General features: G+C 34.1%; 1 pseudogene; it reads left to right on the top strand.

The window, feature by feature from the left end:
• The window catches only part of LOC102592671 (probable galacturonosyltransferase 9), a 32,576-nt pseudogene extending 25,769 nt beyond the window's left edge, over positions 1 to 6,807 (top strand).
• The last annotated feature ends 6,636 nt before the right edge of the window (positions 6,808 to 13,443 follow it).

The following is a 13,443-nucleotide window of genomic DNA, read 5'->3' as shown; positions in this document are numbered from 1 at the left end:
GGTTTTCTTGGAGGTAAAAAGACAAAAACGACTCTTTTTAATATTTTCCCGTCGGCTAATTCGTAACAGCACTGTATAGGTTACTAAAATAGTCATAACTTTTTACTCAGAAATTGGATTGATGCAAAATTGTTGGCATTGGAAAGTAGATTCAAATAACTTTAATTTGACAGACTATTGGCCACGTAACTCTTTATATTCTAAGAGATATGGTCGTTTGAAGTTGACCCAAGTAGAATCTTAAATCAATACTTAATCGATAAGGAAACTTCAAGAACAATTATCAAGAACTCATCAAGAAATTAAATTGCTCAATATTTATGGATAGATTTGCAAAAAAAACTCATGATTAGCATGTGGGTGAACAAACCCAACACTATGGAAGCTTACATATCTCAAAGAACTAGGTTCTTGGCGAAATCTTGAATTTCTTGAACGAACGCTTGAAACTTGAACTTTTTCTCCTCTCGAATATTCTCTCTAAAACCCTAAATGCTTTTGGTGATGAATGAAACGGATTCTAATCAGTTTAGACTCCAAAAACCTTACTAAAAATGTTTAAATCCGATTGGGTAAGGAAAATAACGGATTCTAATTATTTCACCCATTGTAGTATGCAAGCAAGACCTTGAATGTGGCTCAAAAGAATTATACTTCATGGAACAAGAGTTGATTGCGGTGGTGTATGCGTTTGAGAAATTTAGAGCGAATTTGGTGGGAACTAAAGTGGTGGTGCACATGGATCGCGCTGCCATTAGATATTTGATGGCTAAGAAAGATGCAAAACCGAGATTGATTCGGTGGGTGTTACTGTTGCAAGAATTTAATTTTGACGTAAAAGATCGAAAGGGGTGTGAGAACCAAGCGGCGGATCACTTGTCTCGGCTAGAAACCAATGTTGTTGATCCCAGTGAAAAGGACATTGAGGAAGAATTTCCATGTCAACTCACCTTGGTTTGCGGACTTCGCTAATTATGTAGTGTGTGGAATTATTCCCGGAGGGTTGAATTTTTATTAACAAAAGAAGTTCTTGTTCGATGTAAAGAATTACTTCTAGGACGAGCCATACCTATTTACAGAATACGCAGATCACATAATTAGAAGGTGTGTGCCGGAGGTGGAAGTCAATGCAATTCTCAACGCGTGTCATGCTTCGCCAGTTGGTGGACATCATAGCGGTGCTGATGAGTTGGGGGTGGTGATGAGTCGGAGATTTCGACTCATTTAAGGCCTCATATCTAGAATTTTAGTGTCCTCAATGCCTATTGTATGCTCTAAACATATGTTTAAATGCTAATTTGCAGCAATGAAGGCAAAAGAGCAAGGCAAGGACATTATCACACAAAAATGAGCGAAAAAGCTTAGAAAAGAAAGACTGATGATCGCCAAAAACACTCAGCGACTGACCGAGTGGATCTTCCGCTCGCCAAAAGTTCAAGCAGGACAGGCCTTGGACAAAGACAACTCGGCGATTGAAAGGGAGAATCGGCGAACCGCTGACTGGATCGGCGAATGAAGTTCTGATCGCCTAAAGTCACAGAATGAAAGTGTGGAAAAGCCAAGCCAAGAAGACGATGGAAGGGAGCACACGATGAGTCACCGAATTGGTCAGCGAAGCTCGACTTACTTCGCCGAGTGGTTCCGAAACTGAAAATCTGGAAGTGCGATTTTAAAAAGAAAGTTTGGAGAGTTCTGAAGTTTTGGGCGATAGTTTTGAGATTTTGAGAGTTCCTACATTGGGTTTTTTATTCCTAACACTATTCTTTAAGTTTTTGAGTAAATTTTTAGAGTTTAATTATTTTGTAAGTCAGTTCAAGTACTTGGAAGACTTGTGAATTGTTACCCAAGCTAATGGAAAACTTAGTTGGTAACTATTTCTTGCTCTTTACTATGTGTAACTAAAGTCCCCATTCTTGGGGGTGTAATTATGTGATTGAATGCTTAAATTAGCTTATGGGTGTTAGTATTTATTGATTTAATTATTGATTTGAAGTGGGTTCAACTAGTAGTTGAGTTTTAATTGATGAATTGAAGTGGCAAATGCAATTCTTGCATAGTATTCTAAGCTTGCCTAAGAAAGAGGTTTTAGAGTTAAAACTATTAATTGATGATTGTAGTGATCGGGTTATTGTGGACTTAGCTTGAGAAAGTGGGTCTTAGACATCTAGCTTGAAATAGTAGATTAATTGAGGTATTGGGTTGTTTATCTTGGTTATGCTTGTCTAGGTTCAAGATAACTCTCTTGATTCATGATAGTTGATTGAGAAATGACTATTGCACCTAAAGTCTTGCCTACCCACTAAGATTCAATGACTTTTAGTAAATATTAACCACCCATGTAGCGAAATTGGTGTTCAATTGATCACATCGCCAAGGATCCCTTTCTACTTGATGACCCCTGTGTGTTCGTGGTTGTTAATTGTTCACTCTAATCCCCCCAATTGACATTAATTGTCAAACCCCTGACATTTACTTGAATTGCTTCGAAAATGTCTACTTATACAATCGATTAGAACACTCTTTTCACTTCATAACTGAATTCTTTACCTTATCAATCCCTGTGGGATCGACCCCAACTCTTCGTTGGGTTTATACTTGATTGCAACAACCTACACTTAGAATTGGATGAAGTGTAGTAAAGCGTTATCAATGACCCTAAACCTGAATTTGAAGACCCTACGTTATACCATTATGCTATATTTTCGGATAATGTAGTTGCAGTATCAGTGGTTATGAATTCAGTTAAAGAATGTAGAGGAGCCATGGAAACACGTTTTCCATATTGTTACTGACAAGATAAATTTATTTGCAATGAAGGTTTGGTTTGAGATGAGGCCGATTGAAAAGCACATATCGAAATCAAAGTTGGTGAGCATTTTAAATTCCTAAAGTCCTCATATGTACCAGTACCCCAGCAGCTTGAATCCATAAATCTATAGAACTTCTACTTTTGAAACAGAGAAGAATATTCAACAAAAGATGTGAACAACATGAAATTTAGGAATCCCAAGTACTTTTCGATTGAAACAACCCGAATTGATCACTATATTAATAAGAATGGAACATGATTGCAACTTTAGAATAGTAATTATAACTCTCAAACTACTGGGTTACAATAGAAATATTGAAATTATAAGTAGCTAAAGGATACAGATGAGAATGGGATGAGAAGGTTAGACTCTTTGAAAGAAGATGAGAGGAACAAACAGTTTCTTCACCATCTGCATAATCCTCCAAAAACCGCAGATGAAAACCATTATTAAACTCTACTCAACCTAGATCCCAAGCAAAACAAGTATTGGGCTGTCTAACTCTTGCGCCTCTTTGTAGTTTAGCCTCAAGACCAATAGGTTGGCCAGCCCTGTTCGCAACAATACTTCGCCCTGAAATGAGAACCTTGTCCTTAAGGTTCAAGTAGAGCCAAATTAGCAAGGGAAATGTAACACTGCAGTAAAAAAAAAAATTAGAAAAGTTCAACACAAAAACATTTGTTTTTGTATAAATTCCTGGCCATGTGTTAAAGCATAGAAGGCATTGGCACCCGCAAGTTCTCGATGACAACTTCTGGAATCATGTAACAAATTCCAAGAAGTATTGAAGAACCTGGAATAGCTAATAGCTAGCATTTCCACATTGGCTCGAATTGGATCATTGTTAAAACGAACAGATAAAGAGAAAGATGTAGCATTTCTAGAACCAATTTGCTCAACCAAGTAACACGGTAGAAAAACATCAGCAAGAGAGCAAGGAAGCTTCATCTTTGTTTTCTCCATGTAAGAAAGTCACATGCGCCCCTCATTATGCGTACAATTAAAAAATGACAAAGGACTCCATGGCATTGAACAATTTGTCTCACTTAGTATTGCCTCTTTGTGATAAATTCACACTGATAGACATGGCAAAGAGTATGATATGTCCATGGAAGTTTACTACCATTCGTGAGGCCGTGCTTCACATCTTCATGTACATCTGCATTATAAATTTCTCGGCATTTTACTGGTAGAACATGAAAATCCTTTTCAATGAGAAATCTTTCCATAAAAACTAGCTCAGTTGAAGCAAGGAGAAAGAAGGCAGAGTCAGTTCGTTTGGAAGATTCAACGATATAGTAGAAATATAGAATGCCAATGTGCCGAAGGAATAAAGATTTATGGCTAGATCGTTGGTCATCATTCACACGAGGAGGTTCCTGCACTATGTCTTTCACATTTGCGGAACAACTAATCAAATAAGCACAAAATGAATTGCAGAATGTTTTCTTGAAGTATTCCACATAATCTTCATGTTTAACATCAAAATTGGTATATAGGACTAGTAGGTGTACTTCCCTTGCAATGTAAAGGCCCTTGGATGCATTACAACTATAGCCAACAGAGAACTCAATGGACAAGGTTTGACCACTTATAATTGTAAAATATGAACTCAACGGTTCTAATGGTACCAACGTCAAGTCATGTGTTGTTGGGTTCAAGCAAAACCAAAAATGATCTGATCTTTTAACTGGTGAATCATTAGTGTCACCTTTATCTGTCTGCAATAAAATGTCGCTAATATCCACACCATCAATTAATTTTTAATTATTTTACTAACGTAAGAATTCACAAGCAAGTGATGTCCGGAATCCCACACTTCAAATGGAAACTCTAATCCAATTTGATCAGGTGGAAATAGATTCAAAGTTTAGATAAGTATAGCATGACCAAGTTCACGAAGAAGATCAATTATACCATTGTTTATAAGCTTTGCATAACTGCAAGTAGAAGGAATAGAATACATCTCCTCCGAACGTTTAGCAAAACCGAGAGGTAAGCTTTTCTGAAGTACCCATCAAATAATTGATTCCAACGATCATCTAAAACATTGTGAACATCAAACATGAGAAGGTCACAGGGAATAGATACGGTAGAATTATTATATAATGAAGGCTTCTCCACATTTGCAATAACGAATTCTATGGTTCGTCTCTGATGGTAACAATGTCCTCTTCATCATTATTGTCTTCATTTTTAGCATCATCATTACAACAATTTACCACAGCAGGTCGGGAGACAGAATTTACCAGATCATTAGGGGAAATGGAAAGTTCAATAAGCTTGCTAGATGTACAGAGATGATTTGAGTCTTTGTACCTACCTGGCAGTTCATCAAACACCTTACACACATTGGTATTACTTTTGTATTCTAATTTCTCACCATGGACATGCGGTAAAAGTGAGTTAGTTATGTTGCTCCATCGTGGATGAACATATATGTGGCCTGGGAAGAGTAAATCTAACTCACCAAAGCTCGACAAAATGTCCTCACAACGATTTTGGTACTCTCACATAGGTTACCTGGCTGAGAGTGACGAATCTCCCTGCCACAGATTCATATTGTTTCTGTTTAAATAGAATTCTCACCTTATCAGCGAAATGCGGCAAATTACTAATTGATTATTCTTAATAACTATTGGTGCCATTTCAATGCTTCACCATCAAGGTAGTGCAATACCACTATAAGCTTTTGATCTTCCTCAATTTTAAGAAATCGAAATAATGCTCCGTTTGGACTATCCAAGCCTCCGGATTCTCGCCTTGAAACTGCCATAATTTGGCGTCCATATAGTGTTTCAGGGTTCAAAAAACGTCTTATCCTTTTCCCTCAAAACCTCCAGCAACATTGAATGAAATTCAGTGAGATCTTTAGAGATAGAATTCTTCATATCTTGGATTGAATCATCAACGAAAGCCTTGAGTACATTTTGGTCGTCCATTAGAGAGACCCCTGGATGGAATGAAACAAACCCGAATTAATCACTGTATTAATAAGAACGGAACATGATTACAACTTTAGAATAATAAATACAACTCCAAAACTACTAGACTACAATGGAAATATTGAAATTACAAGTAACTAAAGGATAGAAATGAGAATGGGATGAGAAGTTGACATTTTTTTCACGATATGCATAATCCTCCAAAAACCGCAGATGACAACCATTTAAACTCTACTCAACTCGAATCCCAAGCAAAACAAGTATTGGGCTGTCTAATTCTTGGGCCTCTGTGGTTTAGTCTCAGTCCCAACAGCTTGGCCAGGCGTGTTCACAACATAGATGCTCAATCACTTAAGATTTTATTTGTTGGCTTCACTGTATTCTTTGTTCTTGGATGATGATGTTGTGGTTCAGAAGGATTTGACAGCATTGTGGAGTATTGATATAGATGGAAAGGTCAATGGGGTATGCTTTGGCTCTTCTCATCAATATGGTTAGTATTTGAATTTCTCGGATCCTCTCATTCGGGAGAAGTTCAATCCTAAGGCTTGTCTCTGGGCGTTTATTATGAATATCTTTGACCTTGATGCTTGGAGGCATGAAAAATGGATAGAGGAATATCATTACTGCAGAACTTGGTGAGTGTTGTTGATGCTTCATATTTGATAGTATCTTCTTTTGTGTCATCTATTCTATTCTATATAAGCTTAGAATGTGAAAGATTCAGTTTGAGAATTCGATGTAACATTCCCTTTTCCCATCTTTCTTACTGAACAATTCGTTCTTGTCAAATTAAAAACTTCTTTATCAAAATGAATGGTTGGAGTTTATGGAAACCGGGAACACTTCCAGCTGGTTTAGCCACCTTCTACTAAAAAACAATCCAAGTATTAGCATGAATGAGATCCGTAATGCTTCTGTGATTCACTTCAATGGGAATATGAATCCTTGGTTGGACATAACTATGACACAATACAAGGAGCATTGGACCAAATACAATTATTTGCTATTCTGAAATGGAGTTCGTGCAGATTTGCATTTTTGGCTTGTAGCTAAGAGGTTATAAAGAAGCCAAATCACAGTCAGTTAACATGGAAGGTTCATTTCTTCCGTTTCTTAATTAATTCTATATTCTTTCATAGAGAAGCTCACGCTGTTGATTATTAATATCGAGAAAGGCCTGAAGACCAATGGTGTAAGGGTTTGAAACTGGGTGTATGATAGGCTCACCCCTCTACCCTTTTCCACTTAGATACTAAATCTTGTGATTCGTGTTGCATCTAACCCACACATCATGCCCTATACCCAAATTTTGTTATGTTGCTTGTTGTTGTATCAGTTACGTACAAGTTTGAAACTAGAATTCTCAACTTCTCTACATATATAGTGTAAGTTAATTATTCTTTTGTAAAAAGGATTAGCACTTGCATTGAGTTTAGTGACTTATGAAATACTCTTCAACTATTAATGTTCTTACAACTATATTTGCTAAAATGACCTTGAATACTACTTGGGGCAAGTATATCCAGAATACCAACTCGTACGTAAGGTATTGGATTTGACTTCCCCAAATTATCACCTTTTGCTTGTATAAATCACTCCTCATTTGTGAGATTACATCGGATATGTTGTTATTGGTGGCAGTGGCGGATCCAGGATTTAGACTCTGTGGGTGCCAAATAGACTTATCGATTAAATTAATTTTATATTTGATTAAATTATTACGTCTTTTCGATTATAAATTAATTTTAGTTCTCTAATTTTTCTTTAAAAGAACGTGTGCAGCAATTTCCTTTTTCTTAAAAAAACGTCTTTCTCAAAAAACTAGGTACAAATGAGATTTGAACCCGCAACATCAGCCTTCTAAAGTTGCCCTCCTACCGTGGCACCACAAGCCAATTTTGTTCTGTGGGTGGCACGCTTATATAAATATAAATATTATATATATATACCTATGTATATATAGAGTTTCTGTCGAAGTTCGGGGGTGGCGTGGCACCCCCACACCCCTTAATAGATCTGCCTCTGATTGGTGGTGGCTTGTATAAACATTGTGTTCTGTAAATTGTAAAGATATTTACTTCATGAGTTCAACTTCTATATTCTTACAATGTAAAATGAATTTAGATTAGATCACCTAAACAATAATGATATGTGATTGTCCTTGAAAAGGTTTGTTAATAAGACTCATCACCTACTACAACAGGTTTATGATACACTTAATGGTGTAAAGAAAAAAATTCTTTACATTATCCATTTATATATATAAGTGAAATCCTTATTTCATAACTTAACTCGATCGGCTTGAAGGGAAGTCGTTGAATCCAGTTGGGAGAGGCTAAATGCGCATATGCAACTTCTGATCAACACTAAAAGTCTGAAAATGTGCGCCGTGTGTAGAACTAGTCAAGCAAGAGATGGAGAGGCCAAGTAGCTAGGCTTGTCGTCTCCAGCCATGACGGCAACAATCTTTGGTTTAATTGTCACGACCATTTCAATCTGGTTATGAATATCATCTTTATAAAGGGATGATGATGATGACAAAATTCGAGATTTCTTCATGCAACGTGAACATGTGATGGCGATGAGTGCCATGAAAATGGCGAGAAATATAATGGTGATGCCACCGAAAAGGTAAGGTGGGACGACTGAAGAGATAGTAGACCTTGAACACCCCATGTTTGTTCTGACGATATTTGTGTAGCTATATATACGTGTGTTATTATGAAGTGTACATTTTGGTGTTGCTCTATTTGGCTATATATATATGTGTGTTATTATGAAGATGTTTGTGTGGCTATATATATGTGTGGCTATATATATCTTAAATGACAAATTACTCATGAGATTCCTCAAATCGGTCTTTTTTCTAATAAACAAGGTGAAATATATTTTTATAAACAAATATGACTTCTTTTAAAAAAAATTGCGATACATGTTATAACAAGAGGTTAGCTACAAGAAGAGACTATGTTACAAATTATAGACGCCATTATTCTAAAGATCTTATAAAGCACATTGTGGTATTATAGATTAATATCACGAAAATTATTTAGCATTTAATATTAATAGTTAAATGTCAGGTGTTGTTTGGTTGTTGACTGAAAACATTAGAATAAAAGAGCACAGAATATGCCATGATCAGACATACACAATCCCCCACACAATTGTCACATATACAAATTCAAAGAATACATATTATTCTTGTACCTACAACTTTTAACATAATGGTGCAGTGACTTTGAGACAACTTCACCTTGCACAAGAGATTTTAGCTTAGAATTCTAGATATGGAGGAAATTTTATTGGGAATATCATCTCCAAATGGGTCATGCAAACTGTAGTATCAATAGTGACGGATCTAGAATTTTTACCAAGCGGGTTTAAATATGAAGAAGAAAATTCACAAAAAAAAACTAATAAATTATTGTGTTGTTGTCTGGCAAACCCGGCCACTTCCACAAAAATGAACCGACTTTACCACTGGACCAAGAGCTGTCATTTATTTAACGAAAAATTACCTTACTACACATATTTTTTTACCCTACTTTCTATTATTCCCTATCATTTCAAAAAATTACTAAAATTCATTTTTTCCTCAAAACTTTTCTTTTTTCGGATACATTACTTTTCCAATTCAACTCCACGATTTCTCTTCCTATTTTCACGCCAACAATCACAACAATTACCTCCATCAATCATTTTTTGAATTTCAAATCTTTTCTCCCTCTAGTCAATCAATTTCAACTAGCTCAATAGGTAGTTCTTCTTCTCCAATTTTCAGTTCGTCGGTTTTTTTAAAAAAAAAAAATTTATCTACAAATTTTCGATACTTATAGATGATGTTCCATCTTTTAGTATTGAAATTACTCAATTAGTCTCATCTAATGCAGGGCGTGTTCTTAATTCTGACGACAAAGATTTTGAAATCGACTATGGAAAAACCCTCAAAAATGGAAGAAAAAGATCGAGTTATTGGTGTCCCCGGTAAGGTCTTTGGATTGAGATCCATAGGTGACGCCATTATTGAAAGTGTAAAAACGCTACAGGATTTGATACATAGCAAAAGAGAAAGTGTACAAAGATTTCTTCATCATTTTTTTTTTGCTTTCAACAGATCAGATTATTGATTTTTTTTCGCTTTTTTGTTGTTTATTTTTCTGATACATATGGGTTTTGGTCCATCGTTTTAGTTTCATAAACGGAAGATCTAGTCCCTTGTGTCTGTGATTCGAAATTGATGAAAGATGCATTGCAAGTTCTAAATTACACATTGAGAAAGATTCCAAAAAAGAGAGGAAGTAGAACCTGTTACTAAACACTCCTCTCTACCCGAGGTTCATATTTTCAATGTATCTAGTTGATTTTGATTGTTAATTTAATGTTTAATGCCTTCATTCCAATTTTATGATATATTACAATGTTATAATGTACAATGTATCCTGCTCAAATATTATGTATATGACACATTACTACGTTAAATTGTCTAATTGACTATGTATCAGATGTTGTTTTGTATCTGCAGTACTGTTTTATAACTAAATCATTGTTTATCATATTCATAGTTTTTTTTTGTGTATGATACATAACTACGTCAAATCGTATGGGCATCATACATAAATACTAATTTATACTAGATGTATCAATCTCAAACTGAACAATTTATGGGCAACAATTACTTGATTAATGTATCCCGTAAGAAATACATTACTTATCAATTTAAGCGAGATACATAAATAGTAATGTGTCATGCACCAAGTTTTTTCGCATGATACGTAAATTCGAAATTATACTAAATGTATCTGATACATAGCAACTACCACACAGTGATGTATCAATCTCAAATCTAACAATCAGTGTTTATCATATTCATAGTTTTTTTTGGCTATGATACATAACTACGTCAAATTATATGGGCATGATACATAAATACTAATTTATAATAGATGTATCGATCTTAAACCAAACAACTTATGGGCAACAATTACTTGTTTAATGTGTCCCATAAGAATACAATACTTATCAATTTAAACGAGATACAAAAATAATAATGTATTATGCACTAATTTTTTAGGCATGATATGTACATTTGAATTTATACTAAATGTATCTCATACATAGCAACTATCACAAAATAATATATTGATCTCAAATCTAACATCTTATGGCCAAGAACAACTTATTTAATGTATCTAGTATAAATACAATACTATCAATTTAAGCAAGATATATAAATAGTAATGTATTGACAAATCTATCTATCTCGAAAAAGCAATTCAAACAATAATTATATAACATTATAAAAGGTATGGATGATCCATCAAAGCTATGTACTCTTCAGCCCTTTTTATGTTGTATCAATGCATAGCAGATACATTGAAAATTCAGGTTCTTGTTTCTTCACCTCAACGATGTATATGATTTACAAATTTTTTCTCAACTCATCGATCTCTAATTCACCTGCAATGACTGATTTGATAGGGAAAATGCATAAGTACCCCCCCAGCCTATGCCCAAATTCCTGAGACACATCTAACCTTTACTAAAGTCCTATTACCCCTTCGAACTTATTTTATATATAATTTTCTATCCCTTTTTGGCCTACGTGGCACTATCTTGTGGGACCCAGCGCGTGTTGACAATTTTTTCAAGGATAGTGCCACGTAGGCCGAAAAGGGGTAGAAAATTATATATAAAATAAGTTCGAAGGGGTAATAGGACTTTAGTAAAGGTTAGATGTGTCTCAGGAATTTGGGAAATAGGCTGGGGGGTACTTATGCATTTTCCCTAGTTTTATAGTAATTGAGTTCTGAAAAATAAAATCATAAAAAAGTAGGGAGAATACTATTTCTACCCATCTTCTCTTGTTTTTGTTGATATCATATGGCTATTCAAGCGAAGTTGTATACATATAATCTTGGGTTTTCGTTAGGTGGTTCGATGGATTTGATGGAGAATGCTTGTGGATTTAAACAGTTTTGTTTTACTACTCAACAACAACTCTTTCAACAAAAAATGCAGTAGAAACAGATCTCTACCCAGAAAATCATGAATCAAAATTTGATGAATAGCAACAGAGGATTGAAATCGATCACTTCATCAACTTACATGTATGCGTTACAATTTTTTAATTTTGAATTGTGATAACCTGTTACAATTTGCCCGAGATTGAATTCCATTGTCAATAACATTTTTCTCTGATTTCCTTTTACTATATATTGAATTTCCAAGTTTTTTCGCACTTCATCAATCTCTTGCAATGGTGGATTTGAGATTCACAAAAAGAAATTATTTTTCCAACAACTATTAATTATGTATCTTATCAAAATTTCGTTAAATTTGAATCTAATTTGAATAGATTTTCGATGAATAGGGAGAAGAAATTTGAATTTTGAATTTGTTGATTCTGTTTGGATTTGGATCTGTCTCATTGACAGTAAGAAGAAATGTTTAAGTGTAATTTACGGGATTTTAATTGAATTTTCAGTTTTTTTTTCTTTTTTTAGCATAACAGCTTGATACATAAAGTATCAACATTAATGTATCCAGATAGTAAGTTATGTATCCAGATTGTATAAAAATTAAGGGATTTTTGTAATTATTAAAAGAGTAGGAATATGATGTAATTTACTCCTTACAGTATGAGATTCTTAAATTTTTTACTTTATTTTAATGAGGTCAATTTTTTATTTATACGTTTATTTTTAAGAAGACAAACCAAATATACTTACATATACCATGTACTTTTATTATGAAGTGGGTTCATGTGAGCCCTCTTAACCCAACTTAGGTCCGCCTCTGGCAGTATATGATCTGAATTTAATCAGGACTCCAAAGCGGGCTTAGATATCCGGTGAAAAATAAAAATAAAAACTTAAACACAAAAAAGTAGGAATTTTTACATAAATAATATATTTTATTTGATTACTTACGCTTTTAAGTGTTACTTTATTTCTATTACCATATATGACATAATTTTAGCTTTAATAACCATTTGATATAAATCCATATTAAAATTGTATATTAGGTGAAGTTCTGAAAAGTTATGTTAAAATTTTGTCAAAACTGTATTAAATATAATCAATCGGTAGTCTGGTGGTGGTAATTACGAAAAAGAGAGGTGAAGCTCTGAAAATATGTATAAAAATTGTATTAATATAAACAATAGTTACAATACAATTCGAATTCGATATTATACATTACTATAAATTTGATAGTTATTATTTCAGAATAAATATAGTACATTTCTAATAATGTAAACTAATTTAAATAGTACCAGAATGTTTGAAATTCACATATAATACATATAATATATTTGTATTTAAAATATTTTAGTTATTTATTAGGTGAAGTTCTGAAAAGTTGTATCAAAACGGCATCCCCATCTGCATCAGTTTCTACCTTTTTTGTTTTTTCACAAATTCATGTCTTATTAACTACCATTCGATTTGTTGTTAGTGTTCCTGTCTTATTTGTGCAGATGCAAGTAGTTGATCCAATCGTCTCACATGCGGAAAGATGTCTCACCAATGTCTTGTTATCCATTAGCTTTTTCATTGCAAATGCAAGACTCAAAGTTATAAATGGTAAAATATATTATATTGCTATAAATGATAATTATGAGGGTAATATTTATTGTTGATGTAAAATGGCCAAAAAAGGAAGCTATTTTTACTTGCGAGAGAATT

The sequence above is a fragment of the Solanum tuberosum genome, unplaced genomic scaffold (assembly GCF_000226075.1).
Source record: "Solanum tuberosum cultivar DM 1-3 516 R44 unplaced genomic scaffold, SolTub_3.0 scf00090, whole genome shotgun sequence".
NCBI classification, from domain to species: Eukaryota; Viridiplantae; Streptophyta; class Magnoliopsida; order Solanales; family Solanaceae; genus Solanum; species Solanum tuberosum.
This window is presented reverse-complemented; position numbering and strand designations above follow the sequence as displayed.